Raw genomic sequence first — 22159 nt, 5'->3', positions numbered from 1 at the left:
CATTTAGATTTAAGTCACAGTTATAAGTTAATTTCAGATTACGCTGAGCTGAAGAGGCAGGTAAGTCTACAAAAGAGGCGAAGGACGAGCCGACGTCCCGAATTCTTGTTAGTTATAAGGTGCCCAATGTTTGAGGAACGAAGCATTTCTAAGAATAACCACGTATAAAGCGCAGTGTAAAACTTCTCTGAGTTGTCTGAACAACAGAGACACGAATTCATCACAACAGATTAATACATACTTTACAGGAAATATTCAGGCTAACGTCAATTGAAAGAGTAAACATGAGTTTGACGATTCACTTTAGAGCAAGCGCTTAAAATAAGAATAAATCAATGTGGTCAACTAACAGTGATGTATACAATTCCATGAGATGCACTTTAGAATAACAGTACAAGATGGAAAAACTTAGCTCTATATAAGAATAGTGCGGTGATTCTGAAAAGCAATTATATGAATTTCTTGTGTTTATATGCAATCTAATGTTTATGTAATTTCTATATGTACATCCTATCCTTGTGAAACTATCCACAAAGAAGAAAAAAAATTACAGAGTTTGTGACTTCAGAGTGTGCTGATGGAATTTTGCGCCCTTGACAGAGATGGAAACGGGAACCACTTGAATCGTTTCTTTTTCTTCTCGAGAGACGATAGGACAGCGGGTTCAGTATTGCAACGGCCCAATACTAAGGAGAATGGATTCATTGTTAACAATCCGTTCTCAAACGAAGAGAGAACAATTTTAAAAGAGATATACTATTTCTGTAATGTCGTATGGTTATCAGAAGTTAAATATGCAATTTTGTTAATGCAGTCTCATTTGCAAATCTCTCTTACTAACTTATCCTCTCATTAACCTCGCAAATTACCGTTACTCGGCAATACTGTTACTCATTATTTTGAGCTCAGAGAAAGTCATTCACGAACTGATATTAGTTAAAGAACATTTCATGACACAATGATAGACTGATATGGAAAGAAAGCCAGGAACATTACGTTTATAAAGACGACATTAAAATGACAATGGTATCCGATTGTTGCATAGTAGTGTTGTTTCAATAAATGCACGTGCAACGGATAAATTTAGTATTCACTGTTTAATACCGCAGTACCACGAATAATCGGCGAATTCAGCATATAATATTGCGTGTGACAAGTTTTAACACCCGTGTGCTGAATCAGCTAAGTGATCAGTGACAAGTGCATCGTTCAGTAGCATGATTTTGCGACAACTTGGGTTTACCTTTTGAAGCTCACTGTTTCTGCAGATATGACTCGATGTGTTGACAGTGTAGTGGATCCAATCGAGTTTTCGCTTCACTAAGTCTTCATGAGCAACACATCACAGCGAACGAAATTACGACCGTCACATGTAAATAACCGCCAGTCGTCGAAGGTGCGCACGCAACTGGTCACGTGCACTCATCAGCAGCACGCCACTGGCCAAGCGCAGCTACCTCCGCGCATCTGCCCTCGTGCTTCATCTCACGGGGTAGACGTCAACAATATTTCCGAGTGTCAAAAGATTGCCAGAGTATAAACAGTTCTACGAACGCTCAGGAGGAGCACAAATGTAAACCAAATGACATTTTATTTTCCATGATGATACGAAAGAGACAGCTAATGTAGTCAAAACTACAATATATGAAAGACTAGAAGCTGATCTGGATGCTTTCAAAAGTTCGCTGTAAATAATAGCACAACTGCAGAAATCCTATCCTTTGACCATAAAACCTTGGCCAAATTCTTTTAGCACTTAATTAATCCTATGTATTTTCTGTTCCACGTAATATGTATTAAGAGTATGATTGCAGGAGTTGAAGATTAAGCAATTCAGTCATGACGTCTTAGTCATGAACGCTTGATACACTGATGCATGATGACAGAAGAAACCGACTATGATATTACAGTAAGTGACAGTGCAGTGCATCGCCTCGTTGATTCATTTTTCTAAAGTATGATATGTACCAGACTTCTGCAAACAAACTCGAGTGAATAATACCTCGTTCAAAATTGTAAATATTTTCTTGTTATTTCATGATTCTTAGCATACAATCAACAATAAGAACTCTGAACTATGGAATGAACTACTAATGAAAATCTCTTTGCCCGTGAGACGATAATTGCCATGTAAATATGTTCTTTGTTTATCGATGTCTACTTGACGAAACGTTTTTCTGATTATTTTGATATATTATTTGCGTTATGGTATATTACCTGTCAAATATATTCATTCTCTTAGCTGTATTGTAAACATTAGAAGTGAAACACATGATATTGCTTGGGAAATTGAAACCTGACAGTTCATAAAAGAAAATGTCATGCTTCAATTGGAGGCAATGTAATATTATGTGTGCCTCACTGGTTTTTTCTTTAACTAATTGTGCCTGATTTTATTCTGAGAAACTCAGTAATGTATTTAAATACCGAAAATGTAAATGTGATTCAAAAAGTACTTGGAAGTGAAGTGAAACGCAGCTGGACAGCGAGAAACTCTTTAGCGCACAATCCCCGCAACAATAGTATAAGATAATCTTTGAGTATGGACTCTAAAAAAATTGATTTTATTAAAAAAAAAAGACTGTTACTCTGTATCTTGTGGAAAGAGGACGTGTCGCTCAGAACATATTGTTACATTTAATGAAAGTTGATACTCTAGTGATAAAACCGTGTGAAGTATTTGTAAGAGTTGCCAAACATTTATATGTGCAAATTTTCTGGAAGCGAAGAATAGAAATATCTTGTTTTTGGAAAAGGAGCTGAACTTCATTGTCGTTGCCCTCTAGCTATCGACAGAGTTGTAAGTGTACAAACTTTACTAAAATACAGGAAAGGAAATGCATTCTCTATGGTTTTCATTCAATAAGTAACAACTTCTCATAATTTATTAATTACAGTAATTGGATTATGTTTTTGTACAGTAGTATGGTACTGAACTCCACTGACCAATTTTGATACAGCAGGACGTGTAGTTTGAAGGAAGTTTGTGTGTCAAGCAATCTCCAATTCTCACGAAAAGCAGATTGCTGTTTGATCGTACATACTTAAACAGTTGTCCCTTAGGTATGAAAAGCTACGAAACCTTGGGCTCAAATCTATCCGCAATGCGGCCAGGTAACTAACAGAGTCGTAATTCAAACCTTAAAGAACAATAACTTCCTGCAAATTATAATACGTCACCAACTGGTGCAGAAGCTGATCGTTCAAGGGGCAGCAACCAAAATTCAGGTACCAGTTACGACTTAAAGTAAAAATCTCAATCAAAAATCAATCTCTCTTTTTACAAACACATATGTAAATATTAATATTATTATAAAAAAAAGAAGTCAATTTACAGTATGTCTTGTCCGAATGCTGTCACTGTGACGCCGTTCCTGTCTGCTGCGAAATAAAACGCGGCTATCATTTTCAAACAAGCAGAATTGGATTCGTCAGCAAACACTAACTGATGCCATTCGTGTTCCCTGTGACGTCGTTCCACGCACCATCTCCTTCGAGCTTATTTCTGCACATTCGTCGATGGTAGGCGGAGAACTGGACGGCACGCACGTAACACATGTCGTAACGAACGGTGACACTGTCACCCTCGACAGTGTACGGTGCGTTACACTGTTCTACTGGTGTGCCAGAGCCGTGGAGAACGCAGGTCTGTCCTGCAGTGCCATTCGGATGAGGTGTCGATCTCCTCGGAGGCTGGTCTGGGTGGTGTGACCTGACCCATCTCGCCGCGCTCTACGGCATTCCGTGAACCATTCCGTACGTACCCGTTGCTCTGCCGAAACACTTCGTCCCACACGAGCAGCAGTTTCCCAGATGGATGCATCACATTCTCTCATGCCAATAACGCCCCCTCTTTCAAACTCACTGACTGGACGTTACGGTTCGCTCATAAGAGTGTGAGGCATCCTGAACGTCTGCTCGAGTAAATCTAATCCGTTACATTTGGTTCACAACGACAATGAGACGCGCAAGCACATTTTACCGGTAGTGGTGTTCGGTGCGATATCGATGTTGACCTCGAATTTAGTGGGCCACACTGTTCAAATGCTACTAGGACATACTAATGTACATGTCCTGTGAATATGAATGACCTATCTCTAATCGTTCAATGTGTTTTATTGTTTGTGAGCACGAGTGTATTATGCGACATGTTGCCACGGCTTCCAGCAGATTGTCTTCCCGCACGTTAGTCCAGGTATATTGAACGTGCTGAAGAGCACCTACAGGAAGCCGTGGCAACAGATAGAATAATACGTTACTGAATATTTACGTTGTGCAGATTGATATACCGTGAGCTAATGGTGTAGACCTGCCAAAGGATGCACAAAAAGGCAACTTAGTCCTGGTTTTCTTGTTATTAATGGACCAATTGGAAGCTCTCGTTGGTTGACTAATTCTGAGTTTCGTATTGGTGTCATTCTGCATATCAAACCTTATTCTTCCAAAATATGTCTGTTTTTATGTGCTTACATTTTGAGGTAATTAACGTTGTAAACGTGACTGAGCCGAAATATTCGACTAAATTGTTAAATCAGAAGACGTTTCTCCAGAAATTTGTATGGGAAAAACGACATTCGGTCGAATTGAAACAGTTACTGACATATTGTCAAATTGTATTTATCTGAGACGCACTCAAATTCTACAACATATTCAATAGGTGTTTCTGTCCGAAAATCACTGTCTTCAAGCGCTGCAAATGGAAATAAGGGAAAAACGTATATTCAAATCTTTAAATGTTTTTTTTTTTTTTTTAAATTCCCGATGCTACTTGTGAGTTACCTAAAGTAGGCCTACAAGTAAAATACATGTGGTTCATATCCGCTGGTCATGGGATGCATTTAGTGAAAAATACGATCACTGCACGTGTTGTCGAACTAAACATAATAAGGAAGATCGAGGAAATATATTGGTGAGCTTTGATATCCTTGCTAGATGCTCACGTCCCGGATGTGGCAAATCCTGTAATGTCTGTCCTTCTTGGTAAGGGCAGTGCCAGTGGCAGAATGTGGCCAGATGCCCTCCTCCCATAACCCGCTCTCCGGAGACGGAAACTGCCCACCCCGTCGATCTACATCGCGTCAGAGTGTGCGGACGCTTTCTGAATGTTTCCAAATCGTGTGACGGGCGATACGAGGGCACCGGCCCGTCGGTCGAGCAGTCGGGTGTGGGAAACCGAGTAGAAGCTACGCGCGGGCTGTCTGGCACACGAAACCTCACCGTTAACCTGCAGGGCGAATTCGATGCAATAATCGTAAAATATAGCAAAGTTAGAATGAGGCTTAGAGTTCTGTGTTATTTTGCCAATTACAAGACGAGTGCTTCTAGTGTAAGGACGTACACGGTACGGAAAGAGCGTTTCGACCTCAATAGGAAGAACTGGCGGACACGTCTAGAGGACAAGGAAGCTGGCAGGCAAGAGGGCGACCCTCTCACGTGACGAAACCCGGTCCTCCCGCTGCCGTGTCTGAGGCAGAAAGTCGGCGTCCCTCACTCAGCCACACCGAGGTGGCGCCCCCAGCTCAGCGTAGAAGCGTGCGAGCCGGCCACGGGCACTGCGGGTAGTTCGCGTAACAGCTCATGCCACTGCCTTGGGCTAAGTTAAAATGGTGGAAGTGGAATACAGTAAAAAGTTTTTACCATTTTTACCCGTTACCATGTACAGTACGACATATGTTTTCATTTACGTAAGTCATTGATAGAAATGGCAAAAAACTAATAAAAAAATTAGTACAGACTGTAATCTTTTTTCATGCAGTACAATTTAAACCAGTTATGATGGTTACTGGTTGTGATCGTGCCATAAATATAAGGACATACACAGTGTATACCATGTGGCACCTCTTTTGTAGGTTTTCACGCAAGAACTCTTGTTTAAATACCAGAAAATATCTTGACTCCTTCATATACAAGGTGGTCCACTGATAGTGGCCGGCCCAAATATCTCACGAAATAAGCATCAAACGAAAAAACTACAAAGAACGGAACTCCTCTAGCCTGAAGGGGGAAACCAGATGGCGCTATGGTTGGCCCACTAGATGGCGCTGCCATAGGTCAAACAGATATCAACTGCGTTTTTTAAAATAGGAACCCACATTTTTTATTACATATTCGTGTCGTACGTAAAGAAATAAGAATGTTTTAGTTGAGCCACTTTTTTCACTTTGTGGTAGATGGCGCTGTAATAGACACAAACGTATGAGTACGTGGTGTCACGTAACATTCCGTCAGTGCGGACGGTATTTGCTTCGTGATACATTACCCGTGTTAAAATGGACCGTTTACCAACAGCGGAAAAGGTCGATATCGTGTTGATGTATGGCTATTGTGATCAAAATGCCCAACGGGCGTGTGCTATGTATGCTGCTCGGTATCCTGGACGACATCATCCAAGTGTCCAGACCGTTCACCGGATACTTACATTATTTAAGGAAACAGGAAGTGTTCGGCCACATGTGAAACGTCAACCACGACCTGCAGCAAATGATGATGCCCAAGTAGGAGTTTTAGCTGCTGTCGCGGCTAATCCGCACACCAGTAGCAGACAAATTGCGCGAGAATCTCAAAAACGTCGGTGTTGAGAATGCTACATCAACAGCGATTGCACGTGTACCATATTTTTATGCACCAGGAATTGCATGGCGAAGACTCTGAACGTCGTGTACAGTTCTACCACTGGGCACAAGCGAAATTACGGGACGATGACAGATTTTTTGCACGCGTTCTATTTAGCGAAGAAGCATCATTGACCAACAGCGGTAACGTAAACAGGCATAATATGCACTATTGGGCAACGGAAAATCCACGATGGTAGCGACAAGTGGACCATCAGCGTCCTTGGTGGGTTAATGTATGGTGCAGAATTATGGGAGGAACGATAATTGGCCCCCATTTTATCGATGGCAATCTAAATGGTGCAATGTATGCTGATTTCCTACGAAATGTTCTACCGATGTTACTACAAGATGAGTCACTGCATGACAGAATGGCGAAGTACTTCCAACATGATGGATGTCCGACACATAGCTCGCGTTCGGTTGAAGCGGTATTGATTAGCATATTTCATGACAGGTGGATTGGTCGTCGAAGCACCATACCATGGCCCGCAAGTTCACTGGATCTGAGGTCCCCGGATTTCATTCTGTGAGGAAAGTTGAAGGATATTTGCCATCGTGATCCAACGACAACGCCTGACAACATGCACCAGCGCACTGTCAATGCATGTGCGAACGTTACGGAAGGCGAACTACTCGCTGTTGAGAGGAATGTCATTACACGTGTTGCAAAATGCATTGAGGTTGACGGACATCATTTTGAGCATTTATTGCATTAATGTGGTATTTACAGGTAATATCACGCTGTAACAGCATGCGTTCTCAGAAATGATAAGTTCACAAAGGTACAGTCGTGCTCAAAAGCATCTGAACAACCTGAATTGCCTTTGGCCTGTTTCGCATGCAACCCGCATAACGCAGCTGTCTAGCAGGTCCTCTAATTGCTCCTCGGTATAGTCGTTGGACTATTGAAATTCGTTCCAATAAGTCACCACTAGAATACACTGCTCTGTATCGCAATAACTCAAGACGTAAAGTAATACCACGATACTACAAATATCAGGGAACACCTTATCACAGATAAGACTGTCCTTAAGGCTTGTAAGCTCACATTTATTACAATGAATGATATATCTGAAATGTTACCACTCTCATTACTTCAGATACGTAATGCACATAGTAAGTCCGTCCAATTCATGATTTCCTCTTCAAAGTAACATACCATACTTATTATTTAACTCAAAATGACATTAAAAATTTGAGTTATTCACGAGCAGCTAGTTGAAAATATGTATGAACTTCAAATGACACGACGAACCGCCTCGTTCTGCATGTGGATTCAAACCCAGGTCATGCAGACTAAGCAAAGATTTCGTGACCGACGGAAACTAACAGTCACTCCTGACTGGGCACACAGATAGTGATATACCTCGATTTAACACAGTATAATTTAGGAAATATCAGCTTTAAATTACATAACGTAAACATTTTTAACGTACGTGAATAAATATCAACTTTAAATTACATAACGTATACATTTTTAACGTACCCGAATTGCTACCCAGCATCTATTGTCCATGTTAACGAATTACGAGAGATGTTAAATATTGCTTCTTCACAAGTGACTTACTTGAAATGCCGTGAGGTAAAGCTTTGTGTTGGACAGGGATTCGAACCCCGAACCTATTCGGATTGTTATTGAAGCACAATCAACTGTGACATATCGGATTTTCTCGGCAGTAGCTAGATGTTTTAACGGAAATGACGAGATCAAACATTATTATTTTATTTCCCTGGACTCCAACCGAGTACCTATCTCTGTTATATTCTAGAGAAAACGAACGTTAAATACGGGTTTGTTACACCAGCAGTGACATGCGGGCATGTTTGAACTAGAAATAATACGACGAAGGGATCAGTGATGACTGGTAATCGAACCCCACACATATCGTTGTTGACTACAAACAAAGAGACGTCAGCTACCGAATTTTTCTCCGCCACCAGCTCGGAATAGCATCCTTGAACTTACAGTGATCTCGCAAATAGGTCTGTGTCTCACTAGAGTCAAAAACGTCACATATCGTTAGTGTTGACAACGACTGAAAATACATTAAAAATCAAAATTATTATCCACCAGCAGGTAGGTGTTCTCATGCTAGAGCTTGTTATACATAATGGAAACTTTATTTCCGGGCCAGGATTCTAACCCATTCACGTGCAATATTTGGAGATGTTGAAGAATCTGCAGTTTTGAACAAACAACAAATTGTAGTCGAGCTGTATTGTCATAAAGGGATCAAATTCCATATTAAGGGCGGTCTGAGTTGCATTACCAGTTCAGAACCAATTTTATCAACATACAGAAGCTCAAATAAAAGATGGAATAAGTGTCCTGTGATCATACATAGCGTTTGTATCGCCACTAGAAAAGAATAACTAGTATAAGAAAGGTTACTGGTGGTAGAGTTTGTACATGTCGCCACTCCTGACTTTATTGTGGTTCAACCTAACGTCTACTTGGTAGAGAAGGAATATCATGTTTAATGTGAATTTCAGACCACAATGCCATTATACCTTCTTCACTTGGGGTAGCCAGAAGAGAATAGAACTTCTCTCCCTATCAAAAATCATCGGCAGAAGTTGGAATCAAATCCAGACCATAAGCATATGAACCTATCATCAATCCAATCATCAATCCAGCAGACCACCAAATCCTCTTCTCGGTGACACATTTTTCTATCATTACGCCTTTGTGCCACACAGGATTAGAATTCTGACACACAGACTCCCTGTAGTGGTTTGCAGCATGTTCAGTACATTCATTTACTTGGTTGACCCAATCGCCACGAATTAGCTGCCTCGGTTACCCAGTGCATACATTCGACTCTATCTTGTAATCGCCGAAATAAAATCGTGTAACTGCCACCTACACAGAACTGCCAACACTGTAGGTTGCAGACATTTAAATGGGAAGTGTTCCTTTCCACTTGAGCTACCCTATTACGCTATCTGTTTGTTGAAAACGTCGTGCAGTGCCAATGAAAAGGTGTAACTGTCTGTCTCTCAGAAGTCTAGATCCGTCCATATGCATTATCTCATAGCACCGTGGAATGCAGAAATTCTGGAGGAATTGTTGTTGACTTCTGGAGCTGCTGTAGCTATGTGTCAGCTGGTAGCGTTATGGTAAGTGTCGCGAGTTCGAATACATTCACTGCTGCATTTTCTAAAACGTAATTCTGCTGTCTGCTGAAGTTATCAGCCTAATGGAACTTTGAACATAATTCCTTTCGCTTCTAAACCCAAAATAGCCACATGTGGATAAAGGGCTAACTTCTGCGACATTTTGTTCTTTTCAGGTTTAATAGACGGCCATCAAACTTTCCTATTAAGTATGGGGAGAGCGCATCATGCCAAAATCCGTCAGAAAAGTATTTCCTGCGTTAGCTGTCGTGTGGTAGTGGCATTTTATTCTTCTTCAAACCTTGTTTGACGGCTTTAACTCAGAACAAGTTTTCTACATGCATGTAATCAATAAACTGCATGTGTACTGTCAGACTGTTATAGATAACATCAGAGAAATCGCATATATCGTTGATGATTAATTTGTCTCTCATGTTTACTATTTTTTTAACAACACTAAAGGAACATTATGGACACTGCGCACTGTGGCATTTCATAAACAAAGTTATGTAATCCTGGAAACTCAAAATTTGCTTGTCAGCGGCGGAAAGAAGCGTCACCTGTTGTGCAGCATTGTAAGTTTTTCACCATTGCACTATCAGCCGAAAGTATTTTCTTACGATTTCCTTGTCGATGTTTGATCTGACTGCTTGTAGATCTTTCACAGAAGGGATAAAAACTTCACAGTCAGTGTGACTGGAGCCGGGAACCATAACAGATAGTTTATCACAGGTCAGTACATTACCACAGAGCTATCAAAGATGTACGTGTCTTAATTTCCTCTTACGACGGCAATATTGGCTAGAACTCGTAAACCGCTATTTAAAAGGCGAGATTAGTTGCGATTACAGAGTGCAACGACTTTCGTGGACTGAAAACCGTAAATTTACAATCTTTTGTTACACCTCAAGCAATAATAATTCAGATCATTGAAAGGATATGACACGAAAAATCAAGTGAAATTTGAGGCTTAATTCCATGAACACCAGGAAGTAACTCGTCGATCACAGAGTCGCCAAACATACTTTGCCTTGTTGCCAAATCTCAGTTACAGTACCAGCAGGAAGAGGACGAACAGATGTGTGCCTACAGCGGGCTGGGGAGTGACCATTGCTGGCGTCTCAAAGATGCGGCTGCCATGGGCTGGAATACGTAATGCATCTGATTCGCATTTCTGTAACTAGTTTTACGGACTGGAGTAGAGTTACTAATAATACTCAGAACTGACTGCAAACTAAGCATCATAAATCAGTAACTCTCAGAGATACAGTTGTTTTTATATTCCTTTCATAAGTGTACTCAAAACTAGGGGATTCATACATTGTCGTTTTCATGCCTGGCGGATAGTCGCGCGCAACAAACAAATAAAAATAAAAAAAAGAATGTGTGTGAGTGTGTGTGCGTGTGTGTGTGTCGAGAGAGAGAGAGAGAGAGAGAGAGCAAAAAATAGTTGTAAAGAAATTGAATTATGGTATGTAAAGAAATCTTTCATTAAAATGACACGTTCCACATCATTACGAAATGTCATATTCATTATCTGTGGAACAAGTATTAATCTAATCAGATCTAATCTAATTTTCTCATATCATATTGCTGACTGCCCATGAAAAGTCAGGAATTACCGAAATTTTCGCCAATATCAGTACCCAAATCTATGCTTGAAAATAAAACACGACAGTTTCTGTAATAAAACGGGACTCCTATCAAGACTCTTTCGTCCCTGTTGACTAACCACGAAAGATGTCTGATATACTTCCATTCGGAAGTAAGAAAGTGTGCATGCTTTTTAAGATGAAGCGCATGATGAGAAGTTCTGTGATGGAGATACGAACCCAAATCATAATCGGATTGTTAATTAAGTAAAATGAAATATTACGTATCGGTTTTTCTTGCCAGCTGCTAGGCGATTGAATCTAAATTAAGGATACAAATTTTTTTGCCTGAGCGACAATGGAACCGCACACTTACCGTCCTTCTTTATCATCCACGAATCTAGCTTAAGTATCAATTGCTTAGTCACCAACAGTAAGATGTGTGCGCGTTTGACGAGAAATAACGACGCCTATTGCGATTGTTGACAACACATGAATAGACATTAAAAATGCACTTTAATTTTCACTAGCAGGCTGGTGTGCACGTGAAAATGAAATTATGAATATTTTTGTACTGGATCAGGATTCGGACCCACATACTTACATTTCGAGGAGACCTAGGGAAGACTGCAGTCTTGGGAAAAGGAACCAAATTATGTAACTATACTGTTCCGAGAGATTCAGATCCTCAAAAGAGGAGATACGAATTCGAATCACAGTCCAGCACCAAATTTTTCAACGTCTCTAGTTCAATCAAGTACAAATAAAATAAGAGCCCTGTTCCTATAAATGGCTATCGGTTCATCAAATAAAATAAAATTTTCTAATGTAAGTAAGTTTACTGGCGACAGTATTTCTGTTTACCATGACCTCCGCCAATGTCATTTCCCAACATAAACCGGTTCTGCCCAGTTGGTAATGAAGGAACGTGATGTTTAATGCGAATTCTGAATTATAACGCCTTTCTCTTGAGGTTACCAGAGGTAAAGTAAATATGTTTGTGCGTCTCAAAAGTAAAAGCCTGAACCTACGCGTTGCACCTGTGATAGTTCGATCCACCAGACCATTGTGGCCACATTTCCCAGCCCCAGGAGTGTGCTGTAACGGATGATGTGCTTAGCTTACAAAATTAGTCACGGTGGAAAAAAATGCGAGTCTATTAAATGGTTAAGTAGAAGCAAGCTTCTGACGTGGAGATTATGCTATTCTCATGTCAGCAGGATGTAATGACTCTTCTAGGCATCATAGCCTCGATGTGAAGCCAGTTTGAAATTTTCACTAATTTATCAAATTTCATAGTTCGAGAAAGTCCACTGTGAAGTGTGAAATTACAGGATAATTCGATTATTACCGTTATTATTAGTATCAATTTCTTCATACCGCTGCTGGAACACATATGATTGAAGATCATTTAATGACTTTTGCTGATTGTAGAAGCAGTTGCCCAATAACAGGTTCTTTCCCTGTCTACAGAATCCTTTTCATGTTAATATCAAACATCAGCAATTACTCGTAGATTACAATAAAACTAAAGTAATTGATGAAGACGTTACTTGATAACAAAACGCGCTGCCTTTCTTCATGTACTTGCGCCTAGAAATGGCTGTCGAATACTGCCAAACCAAAAGCCAAGGGATCTTACTGCCTTCCGATATGTGTCGCTGTCAGTTCTTCCATAGATTTGGTCGACATGACCTCTTTCAAGTTGTGTATGACAGAGAGTGTTTTAGAAAATCAATTGTTTTTCTTTGCAATAAACAGAAAGACATTCATTTTAAGCTAACCAAGTTCAAAATATTCACAATATTAGTTCAAATTTAATATTCGCTTTTATAATGTAGTAAAGTATTTCACAGTTGCAAAACCCGTATCTGACTTATTGACCTTACATTTAATCACTGACCATAAATTCTAGCTCAGAGTGATGCCAGTTTAAGTAACCTAATGTAGCGAATAATGTTTGACAGTGCCCTTTCTCACCGGAAAATAGGCAGTTCACTAATTGGGCTCCATAAGTACACTGTAACAGTAATTTCTGTGTGTATGCAATGCATACAGATTGTAGAATTTAGTGGTGCTCTCTCTTCTAGTTCTGTATAGTATGTGCCTGACCTAAACGGGCCCTTTATCATTACAGGCCCTGGGCAGTACAACATCATACTGACAACAGTAATGTGCTTACACTGACAACCTCCATGTTCGTTTTACCTGATTTTGTAATCATTTAAATAAAACAACATGTCCTTACAGTGGGATGCTTTTCGTCCCCCTTTTCCTTATGTGAAATTTGTCAGTAAGCTTTTTGCCTTACAACCAGCGAAATGCGGCAGAGTACAGCCGGTAAACGATTCACAAACCACGATTTAGTGCCGTTAAGACGATTTCTTTAAACATTGTCGTAGCTGAAGGAATTTGGTTTCTTCTTAAATCGCCTTATGCAGCAACGTGCACAGATATCTCAAATAGGAAAAGCTCTTTATCCAGGTACGAAGGTTGTAAAACAAACTTCCCACAGCTTGTGTCAGGTTGATCTTTTCGTCTGATAGCTCTGCATTAGTATTTTGTCTAAGAGGTATCACAAGTAGTGTTCTTGTAGTTGTAGGAATCATTGGTTGAAATATAGTTTAACGCCAATGGGTACTGTACTGCTAAATATTCAAAATGGTTAGTAACCTAAGTCTGAGTTCATCCACAAACAGATGCATATTTCTAATATTGAAGCTAGACTGTGTATCCTTGGCTTCCTTGAGTGGGCGTTGGAAGGCGTTTACACACACGTATACAATACTATGAATATTTTGAACGCTATAGTTAACGTTGCTCTCATAAACTAATTTTGTTTCTTTAATTCTTCTGGGTTTTCAGCGTGCAATATGTGTTGTAGATAAAGTCTTAGACAAAAAAATTGACCGCCGAGTCTTTCACGTAAGGTGGACAATACAGTCCTGTTCCCCTCAGAATTCTATGTCCGGCAATATGCTCGATCTGGCAACATTGTAGACTGCGGCACTTCCTGGAGGAAATCTTGACTTCAGTCTGAGTGCATCAGTCTTGACTATGACCGTAGTCTTGAGGTAAAACGCGAGACTAGCTAATATGATGTCTGGCAACCGAAAGCACACTTCGCCACAATTTTTATCGCCTCTTTCCACTCGGTTATTAAGCTATGAGTGTAATTCAAGTGAATCTACAGTAAATTTCGCTTTCTGTCACATTGGTAATAACAGTTTGATTCAACAATATGTTAGCGAGAGATTTGTTGGCTGACAATCCGCCTCTAAACACCGCATGCGTCTGAGTTCTCAGGGACCCGTTTGCTGCCTACCGGCGGGGGCTGAGACACTGCGCTGTCTCGCCTTCTGCGGCGAAAGTCTGCTCCACTCCTCACTTTCGACGGTGTAAAATTCTTTAATGTTGTTCAGTGGTGACCCATAACATCTGTCTACAATTTGTGTTTCACATTCGATAGCAACGGAAGCACAAAACAATTTTTAGTTGATGAGTATTTTCACTACACTAGTATGCAATACATCAATGTGGCACAGAATTAATTTCATTGTTTCTGATCCAGTGCGCTATAATTAAAGCGTCTCATCTATATCTTTTTCCTTTCATAGGAGATTCTTCAAATAATTTTTTTGTCACGGATTCATATGTGTTAGTCAATGCACAGAGAGTATATGCAATGTAATTTGTTTGGTTTCCCTACAGTAAATGGATGCGAAACATTGTGTCAATACCTTTCAGAACCTGCTCTATAGCTACTCAGGCAAATTGCTTCTTTTGAGGTCCATACATTACATACATACGGTTTACAATTAGCAGGCGTGTGTGTAGAGCCTTATACATGAGTTATGTAGGAGTAGTTTGCAGGTATGTATGCTGTAGGATATGTCAGAGCGTGTATTCTGTGATAAATATAATTAATTGGTAAATAATGTGCTGGCAAATAAACTAAAGTCCTTCTTCTCTCGATCAGTCTAGTGCAGGCTGAGTCCTCTTACAACCAGTCCCTAGGAGGAGGTGGGGTCAAGTGACAGGTTAGTGGAGGTGAGCTCTGTTTGCCACAATTTTCTTATGTTGGGAGCGAACCACAAAGTGACTGCCAAAATTCAAAGTTCACCTATTTCTAAGGAGAAAATGTCATCTAAGTTAATGTACGTTAGAAAACGTTAATACAGCTCAGTGCATGAACAAGGGTTGCTAAGGACATGTGGCGGTCGGTTGAGGATCGTGATAGAGACTTTAACTATTTGATTCGAAGTCCAGGTGGGTGTGGCACTCACCAAAATTCATTCCAATTCCTGGTGGAAGTGGTGCTTTCCGCAGCAGTGAGGTTAATTAATTGATTAATTTAATTTAGTGGTGGTGTGAACTTTGTGTTAGGTTAAATTGCGGAGGTATTTAGGTTGGGGCGAGCTATGGTTCACGCATACGTGCGTGTGTCTTGGGGACAAATTTGGATTAGGTAATAGCACTATGTCGACTGAATAATGAGACTCGCGTGATCTGTTAACTTAGAGACGGACTTCGTGGCGAACACACGTGCTGGACCTCCTGTTGTGACGTAGGCATCGACTGGTTTCAGTGAAAACACGTTTACAGGGTCCAGCGGCTAGCGTGGTCCAGGGGAGCTGTGACGTGGACCAGGGGAGTGTGCGTCAGCCGGCACACAAACAACTCACCCCAGCCGGCCAGGGGCAGCCTCCTCTGCTGGAGTCTGGACCTCGTGGCGAGTCCACTGGGTGTTGCTGTGATCTCGAGGATGTGTACTAAGTCTGCTGGAGAACACGTGATGACTGTACTGCTTGCAATAAACTCTTCAGTCCTTTTTCATTGCAAAATCAGAGGATGTGATTGACATTAGTACTAGTGCAGTTTATTATTTGATGCGATTTTGTTCGGTTAGCAGTGAAAAAAGATAAGTGACAGTCAAAGGCCGTAGGATGTGGACTATTTCGTATGTGTGATCGATTATGGTGTCGGAATTTGAACTTGTTACAGATTTTTGTTATGGATGTAAAGGAAATGGCTTTCTACCCGCCGAAATCGGACATCTAGAATAAATAATAAATGGTAATGATGATAATAATAATAAATAAAAGTACAGTTTTCGAGAGATTATCGTGTTGGAATTCGAACTTGGCGCAATTTTCTAGTGGAGGTAGGCCGATAATAATAATAAATAGTAAAAATATAAATAATAATGAATGATAATAAATGAATGATAGTAAATGATAGAGAATAATAATGAATAATAATAAAGACAAGTACCGTTTTTTCAGCCATTATCGCATTGGAATTTGAATTTGGTGCAATTTTCTAGTGGAGGTAGGCGAATAAAAATAAATAATAATAAATGATAATAAATGATAATCAATGATAATGAATAATAATAAATAACAGTAAAGACAAGTATGGTTTTTGCAGACATTATCATGTTGGAGTTTGAATTTGGGGTCAATTTTTTCTGGAGGGTTAGGTTAGTGGACATAGAACAATTGACCTATTTTCCTGCCAAAATTAAAATTTGGCGCCAATTTTCTTGGGGCGTTAGGTTAGTGTAGGTAGCCCAATTGGCTTTCTTCCCGCCACAATCCGCCATCTTGAATGACATCACAGCGGCGCTCTCTGGAGGCAGGGATATGAGCTAACATACAGCTGGACACCGGACCTCGTAGCAAACACACGTGCATCGTATAAATCATAATAATAATAATAATAATAGATAATAATAAATGATAATAATTGATAATGAAAGATAATGAATGATAATGTACAAAAATGACTAATAATAAAGACAAGTACGATTTTGCATGCATTATCATGTTGGAATTCAAATTTGCCACCATTTTTCTGGAGGGTTAGGTTAGTGGACGTAGCACAATTGACCGATTTTCCCGCCAAATTTCAAATTTCCCGCCATTTTTTCTGGGGGTTGGTTAGTGGACTTAGCCCAATTGTCCTTTTTTCCCGCCAAAATCCGCCATCTTTGATGACGTTATGCACTGTTGCCAAGTCTACACGCCACCATCTTGGATGACGTCATCGCCGCCATCTTGAATAAATTTGGCAACAGTGGAAAGTGGTGTGGCACTGGTCTTGCCCCACTACTCACTCCAAATAAGAGCCTCACAACATCCAATACCTCTGCTGCCTCCAATAAGAAGACCACCAAACACATGACTGCAAAAACCCTTCCAACCTGTCCTCACTGCAAAGATACCTCTGCTGCCTCCAATAAAAAGACCACCAAACACATGACTGCAAAAACCCTGCCCACCTGTACTCACTGCAAGTCCCACCACCTTCATGAAGACTGCACCACACCAGAGGCAGTTTATCTACACAGCGCATGTTGCATATGCTATAGGCCCTACGACTTCAAGGGCCAGTAAGGTGCACTGCCGAAGATTTCAGCAGAAATTAACCATAAGCGTTTTGAATTGAAAATGTATGTATGTATGTATGTACGTATGCATGTAATAAACAGGGGACCTAGAAACGACGGAAAGGCTTCTTCCCATCGTAGCCCTCAGTGGTTCACAACCCCACTACAGGCCACAGCAGTCCACCCATTCCACCGCCGCCCCACAACGAACCCAGCGTTATTGTGTGGTTCAGCCCCCAGTGGACCCCCCCCCCTCCCGATAACGTCTCATACAGACAAGTGTAACCCCCAAATGTTTGTGTGGTAGAGTAATTACAGTGTACGCGTACATGGAAATGGTATTTGATCAGCAACTGCTGACACAGTGTAACTGAGGCGGAATAAGGGGAACCAGCCCGCATTCGCCGAGGAAGACGGAAAACCGCCTTAAAAACCATCCACAGGCTGACCGGCACACCGGGCCTCGACACTAACCAGCCGGGTGGATTCGTGCCGGGGACCGGTACGCCCTCCCGCTCTGGAAGCAGCGCGTTAGACCGAGCGGCTAGCCGGGTGGGCTGAATTGAAAATAGTAATAATGTGTGCTGTTACGTGCACATGATTACGCAGCAGTGGAAATAATAGACCACTGACATAAAATTTTACGTATTTTCCGACCTTTCAGTAACACATTTGATCTGATTCTGCGGAATATTGTTTGCTTCTTATCGTTAACAGAATTTGCATAAAAAACATTTGATCCTATGCCTTACTACCGATCGCTACAGACGGAAAAGCTAAATAGTTTCATAACCAGGTTTACGATAATGCAGTGTACAATCTCCTTTTATTTCATGTGTAAACTGTTAATAAGTGCAGATGACGCTGTAATGAGGTGTGAAGTCGGAGCAAAGCAATTCATTTCGAGTTCTGGTCTAACGCACGCCTGAACAACTGAATGCAAAAGGTGTAGCTGCAAGCGTCAGGATGATGTAATTAGGCAGACTCCGCTCGGAGCAAAACTGTCGGTGTCTTCTTCATTATTCTTAGTTTTTATGTAATTGCTAAGTGTAATAAGACTTAGAAGGAGCAACTCTGGCTTTACCCGTGCATGAAGGTAGAGATGTTCGACACTCGAGTGTTTCTTCTTAATTGTAGTGAGCCATCTTAAGCACATAAGAGAAATTTCATGTTTGAAGTTAAACGGAAATGCAAGTATGATGTCAAACGTATGGAGAGTGCTGTAAGAAAATTACTCAAAACACGAATGAAATTTCGTCTTCAAAAGTAATTACTAAGAACAGTTATCACTGAGTAACTGTTAACCAACAGACTTGGATTCTATGTAAGTCGGTTGCGTGGGAGAACCGGCGAATTTTACTCGTTCATAATATTCCTCTTGTCGTCAATGGACAGTTTAACTTGCAAATCGCATCCGCTCCGCTCCACAAACTCCGAATTTATATGTAGCAATCCATCATTGCCCCCAGGTGAGCCCGTGATCTATCTGCACGGCATTGAAAGTATTTCTGTATGTGTCGTACTGAAGAATTTCAGGGAGCACAGCGGCTTAATAAAATCAGTTTAGAGGGTGACCCGACTTCATCATGTAAGTGAAAACAGTGTGTGCGTTGTGACTGATCGAGAATTAAAGCTATATCAGCAGATTATGCAGTAAAATAATTCTTTCTCTCAGGACAAAGGATCGATAATTGCATCTATATATAACAGTTCAGAATCTTATCTTTGGACATTCAGTGTAATTAATTGTGATACATGACAATGATTGCTATCACGTAAAAGTCAAGTTCATACTCGAGAGCTACTTTAAAGATCAAACCTGCTAACTGGCACTGCTAGTTAATGAACTATTCATTCAAGAGTTGAAATATCCAAGAAGTTGGAACTTTATAATTTTCTCAACATTAAATGGTGTCACCTGTGTGAGTGTGTTCTGTATAGTCGGAACTCATTACATTAAATCACTTGCTCATCTGAACCACTTGGCATTACGCGTCACATGTCCTTTGATATACTCATAGTCATATGCAGTTCAACAAATAGACAGATCCGTCCACTTGTATTTCAGTGCAGAGGTACATAACGTACGTGGCCACTGGTGACAGGACGAATGTGATGAGTGAACATGTATAATAAACTAAGGCTCTTTTTAGCGAACTGTTGTTATTCTATTCGTTCTTGTACACTGTAAAAAATACTTTGTGTACGAAGCTAATCTTGATGTTTGTTTGTTGCATGCTCTTGAAAGTGATTGTGAGAACGACAACTGTTTAACTGTGTGTGAAATCTTATGGGACTTAACTACTAAGGTCATCAGTCCCTAAGCGGACACACTACTTAACCTACATTATCCTAAGGGCGAACACAGACACCCATGCCCGAGGGAGGACTCGAACCTCCGCCGGCACCAGCCGCACAGTCCATGACTGCAGTGAGAACAACTGAAACTGCCAGGAGACCAGCATCTGTGTCACAGCCTACTTCTCGCAGCCATGAAGTTAATTAAAGAAAAGGGTTTGCATTTACTATAACGCTTTTAACTGTGTCAGTGTGTGACTGTATCATCAACATTACTTCTACATCGTGGCTACGTTCGCTGGCACACATACGACTGAGTAATTTATGCTAGTGTCCAAGCTTCCTACCGTGAATTGTAATCAAGACTTTTAATGAAAAGCGGAATAGGCAATGTTAATCAAAACATTGGGAGGAGTTGTGGTCTAAATAACAATAAATTTATTCATTCTTAACATCACAAGAAAAAAATGGCTACAGAAACGTCACAAAAATATTTTTATTTGACAAACGATTTCACTCTTATGTGGTCTATGGTGAACAAAGTGATAAGCTGGGGGTCACCACACGACACTAACCACAACTAATCGCTTTACCTGTCTTCATACATGAGAATCCGTGGTGTGGCCAAAAAACTACGCTCTGTCAAGCATCTGTATTCTACTATTCCATAAATAAAAATATGGTTCCAAAGAACAGGGTGCTGAGAAGCATATATTGGATCCCTACGCCATTGCAGCGAATACTTTACACTCCTGCTGGCCAGGGCAACACACCACGATGCGCTCCGAGACTTGAGTCAAGGACGGCAGCAGTCTGTTATTAATGGTGCGCGCCCGAAAAATGTCTCGTGTTCAGCGAATTCGGAATGCAGGTACTTCCCTATGAGCCTGTGAAACCCCGGTGGATTCCACTGTGCAGGTGGACCCGTTTGCTGGTCTGCCAAACCAATTTGACCCCATGCTACGACTATGCGTGGCAGAATGTTTAGATGGGCGACTCAAAACAAATACGTACACCCACGCATCACTCGTTGTGTGCGTGATGCTAGAAGCAGTACCTCGGACTGTTCAGATGGTGACTGGTATAGGCTCTAAGAGGCACGCTAGGAAAGAACACAAGTCTCACCGTTTAGATAAAGACCTTCAATTCTTTACTAGCGAAGTGCCAGCACAATAGAGTCTCCTCTTTCTCTCAGCTTTCCTCGCCACCTTGGTAGCGTAGCACATTTACATCTTAGACCACTCCCACTTTAGCACAAACCAATCACGAGCCGGAGCGCGGCGTTCGAAGTTGGGAGACGGCCCCTTGCTCAGCAAACACAGATATCACCAACCAGCGAGAAAAGAAAAAAAGATTCAGCTTCGTGGCCTCTTTCTCACGCATTTACGCAGTGTCGTTGCTAAGCATGACCTGGATGGATCCACAGTCCAACCATAAAAAGATCGTTATCTCCCCTGTTGGGTCCATTTCGAACTTTCCAAACAACAGCCTTAAACTCGCTAAAAGCCTCGTGCCTTGACAAGTATGTTTTGTAACAGAGTATGGATGTCTGGGAGGCAGTGACCTGTCCCACGGAAATTCGCAAAAACACGCCGTCGTCCCACCGGCTTCCTGCTTAACCAAGGCCCATCCTCTGCTTTATAGCCGGTATTCAATGCTCTGCCCATTGCAGCGGCGACTCCTTGGCGCTAGTCAGTCTACCTGGTTGCGGCCACCGACCGACCGACGCCATCCAACATGTCTGCACAATGAGACCAAGGAAGTCGGCAATCCGCAAATGTTTTCACCCAGGTTCCGCAGAAAAAACGCTTCCCTCGCCCCTTTTACTTCAGTCGTTTATATCGGCACCCTCTACCTTTGAACGCTGGTAAAGCTTACCGCTAATGCTTCTGTGGTGTCGCCGCCAGACACCACACTTGCTAGGTGGTAGCTTTAAATCGGCCGCTGTCCATTAGTATATGTCGGACCCGCGTGTCGCCACTGTCAGTGATCGCAGACCGAGCGCCACCACACGGCAGGTCTAAAGAGACGTACTAGCACTCGCCCCAGTTGTACGGACGACGTAGCTAGCGATGCACACTGTCGAAGCCTCGCTCATTTGCAGAGCAGATAGTTAGAATAGCCTTCAGCTAAGTCAATGGCTACGA

Source organism: Schistocerca piceifrons, chromosome 6, assembly GCF_021461385.2.
Source record: "Schistocerca piceifrons isolate TAMUIC-IGC-003096 chromosome 6, iqSchPice1.1, whole genome shotgun sequence".
Lineage (NCBI taxonomy): Eukaryota > Metazoa > Arthropoda > Insecta > Orthoptera > Acrididae > Schistocerca > Schistocerca piceifrons.
This window is presented reverse-complemented; position numbering follows the sequence as displayed.